Below are 3,998 nucleotides of genomic sequence, written 5' to 3' on the forward strand. Positions count from 1 at the left end.
CTATAAAATATGTACTTAAATATTCACTTAAAATGTTGTTTAAAATTATGTACAAATATGTGAAATGTATTATAAATATAAAAATAATCATTAATTAATACGGTATTAAAAAAAGTATAAGAAAGCTTTTAAAATATTTTGTCGTCTTTGTCGCCATTTAACATTATTTATCTCCAATCTATAAAGTATAAATACCCAAATTAATAAAAAGTGAAAACAAAAATTGAATTCATATTTTACCTTATTGCATTGGATGATATGATTATGTAATTTTATCTTTGGAAATAAACACCGGTCGCAATTTTATCGATATTATGTGGCAGTGATCGTGAAAATACGACGAAAACAAACATATGTGCTATTAATAATAATATGTATTATAAAACTATAAATATGCATTGAATATTCATTTAATAGGTAAAAACATTGAAATATGCAAAATATGCAAAATAAAATTAGTTTTATTTTAATAAGAAAGATCTAAATCGGGGACAATGCTCATCAGATTTCAAAAAGCTTATTCCAATACATATATGCATTTGCATATAAATCCGGTCCCTAGTTATGGTATTGTATATTATTATGAAAACATTAATTACGTAGCGCACGTTTGTGTACGGATTACAGGAATATTATTTGGATAATTTGAGAGGAAATACCAAAAATACTCACTTGATAAGATTTACTTACCTATTGTTATAATCTTATTCTATAAGTGATCATTATGTCTTATCGATGTGTATAACGATATGGATGTTCTAAATTGAATAGATCACACGATTGATATTTTTGCCAATTCTTACAACAGACGACTTGAATTTGTATCGTAAAAATTGAAGTTTTCTTTTCTTCGAAGTTTTATGAAAATTATGACTTAATCCCCTCCCACCCAACCGAATCTCTGGAACCACCCTTATTCATGTCTCCGTTCCTACTTTCTGCTCCACCTGCCACGTACGCACGTAATGATCACACTCCAAGTCGTTCCTACCCCAGTCTTTACCGTTACATATTCCGTGTGGTGCACGCGTAATTTTTGAAATCCCATGTGACCACGCTACCGATGTACTACCAACACGTTTAGGGTTTGCTTTTTTTTTTACGCCCCATCATTGATTTCCTGCTTCGGGATCGGAACGCGTTCGCAATCGTACATCGATTGAATGACAACAATGCGAACACGCGAGAGATTGAAAAAACACAACGGTCCGCAGCGGTCTTTGTTTGAAAACGAAAAATAAATAAACTCCAAACGCCCGCGCGAGAATTTGACAAGAGCAAACGCGTAGTTACAACAACACTGTAGCGCGATGATACCATGGAAATCGATTGTTGGCAAAACGTGCGTGTTGGCGATCATCCGTAAGGACCGCTCTCGCACACATATTACAGAGGCACACATATTAACGTAGGAAGTTTCGTTACCGCTACTGACAAACTTGAAAATTACTAAGGGGAGGAGGGAGGTTCGAAATTCAAAGTAAATATTTTTAACACGCGTTCGGTGAACTTTTTCGCCTTAGTGAATGATGAACGAATCAATCGATTCACCTGATTGAACCGATAAGTCGTCCAATATCTGGTTACGCGATACAAAGGAAACTGTACTACACTTTAAAGACATACACGGCAACCATTACGAGGTCTGCATCAACCGGTAAAAATCAATGTGTTTTTTATCGACTATTTTCTTCTTTGTCTGCGGGTTAGACAATTATAAAATCACTCCGCCATTCGGTAACCGCCGGTGTGCAACGTGGTTCTGGTTGCGTCCTCGTACACGACAGAACAATCCGTTGCATCGCGTTCCGGGTAGACACTCATACCGCCACAATGTGACACCAACATTTACTCGGTTCAATGGCGTATACAGAAAATATTTTCGGGAGGGGCTACTATGGACAAAGTTAAATTACCACTACTATCTAACAAGACACCGTAGGTACTTATCTACATTTCACTTACAGAATGTCCCAAAACGATTTGACGTTGAACTTAAATTCTAAATAAGCATAAAGCACCATTAAAATATAACATATATTTAAAATAATTTTTAAGTTTTTTAAAACATTTCGAGGGGGGCTGTAGCCCACTAGCCCCCCCCCCTCTATATACGCCACTGACTCGGTTCACGTTATTTTCGTCACGCGATACGATCGAAATATCAGTACACCACCGAATCCAGTATGTTGAGTGTTTTTTTAATTTTTTCTTTTTACACTCGTCCGGTAAACGATAATCGCCATGTCCGCCACCGATATCCGCCGCGTTCACGTTGTTTGCTTATGTTTTTACGTGTTTATTTTTTTTAAACGTGTCAACGTGGTAATGAAACCAGACGATAACATGTGTCAAAAGCAACCGATTGTTTGACAGACGAATCATTGGCTGCCTTAACTCTATAGAGGCGTAAAGAGAGGGGTCAAGTAAAAGCCCGCTCAAAAAGGTTAAACTATATTTCTTTCCCTCTTCCAAAGAATAAAATACTAAATGTAGATGGTATATAACAATATTTAAAACACCTAACACAGGTACTTTTTATTTATTTAAATGTTATGAAAACTACCTTAAAATGTTGACGTAGAAGACGCATAAAATAACGATATATGGTATACAACATATATTAGATACTGAAAAACAATCAATATTCCACCGAGTACATTATCATCAGTAATTGAACGATTTCATTATTAATTTTTATTATTATTTTTTTTATTAATTATTATTAATTATTAATTAAACAGTTCATTATTAATGAACATAAAGATATAATGTTGATATTCAGCTGTAGAGATTTCGAAAAAATTAGGATAACTCCTTATTCGGATACCAATAAATATTTATTAAAATGGTTTACTCATAACCGAGATAAAAACATACGAATACAGATTTTTTTTTAAATAAAAATTAGTTTATTAAATACTGTAGTTCGTATGTAGTAGAAATAGTATTTTAAGCGTTCAAATTGTTTATATTACGGTTTACAGTTGCAATTATTTAACTTATAACTACTTCGTCGATACTTATGTAAAATAAAATGTTTTTGATAACGTTGAATTTATTTTAAATTCCGTTCTTTATTTTATTTTTCGAAAAGCCAAGGGGTGCAAGCGCACCGCCCGAAAAAAAACCATGAACATTTTTTATCAGTGTTTCAACTTTTGCAAGATCACAAGTGGAGGTGTGCCGACGGAGAACGTGATTCTTCGACCGCCCGTGGACATTCCAATTGATGGTCGCACGATTTTCGTTCATCCGCGGTGGCCGGTGAAACTCGAATCCCCGGCGAACGAGAAATCAATGCAGTTATACGTAACAACAATACGCTGATTGTCTTTTTCAACTTGTTGACGCATCGGTCCATCGAGTCGCGCACGTGAGTGGCTCTATCTGTCGGACGACGCGCACCGCCTGTTCTCCGCGTACCCGTCGACACTACGGACATCAGACGCTAACAATCGTCCCGGAACGACACGCGTCGCATACGACGTCTTCCGGTGTCCCCGAACACCCGAACGAGTCGCATTTTCGGCCTCGTACCTGCGCGACGCGGCCCACCGTCGTTCGACCATTTTCCGTTAGAGCGCGCTGAACGCATAAACCATTTGACCGGACCACCGTAAACCGGCCTCAGTAGCCCCATCGGACCCCTCCCGGAACTTTAGGATCCATTCGAAGTAATCTAAAGTGTCCGAGAAAAACGGCTGCAATCACTGACTGCTCCCAGATTGCGGCCGGATCCCCGGACACCAAATCCCGATATGTCGCCCGCGAGCAGCCGCAACATATCCGTGGTGGACTCCGGAGTGCATAAGAGGCACCAAATTCAATGGTATCATCAGCTTTGCGCAGTGGCGATATCGTAACCAATGAGGTTTATCCGAGGTGCGATTATTGCTAGTTGAAAACTTTAACCAATACCCCGCCATGTGGACATGAAACACTGTCCGCATAGGCAATTTTTGCAGGCCCTGACGGGCTCATATCACTCATAAGTA

The 3,998-nt window shown here is 37.9% G+C and overlaps 1 non-coding gene across 1 annotated transcript; it reads left to right on the forward strand.

The window, feature by feature from the left end:
* The first annotated feature begins 3,840 nt into the window (after positions 1-3,840).
* On the forward strand, positions 3,841-3,980 carry LOC112681352. The gene has a single exon (XR_003148397.1). It is a non-coding gene; the product is annotated as a U4 spliceosomal RNA (small nuclear RNA).
* Positions 3,981-3,998: the final 18 nt, after the last annotated feature.

The sequence above is a fragment of the Sipha flava genome, unplaced genomic scaffold (assembly GCF_003268045.1).
Source record: "Sipha flava isolate LNK unplaced genomic scaffold, YSA_version1 19026_pilon_pilon, whole genome shotgun sequence".
NCBI lineage: Eukaryota > Metazoa > Arthropoda > Insecta > Hemiptera > Aphididae > Sipha > Sipha flava.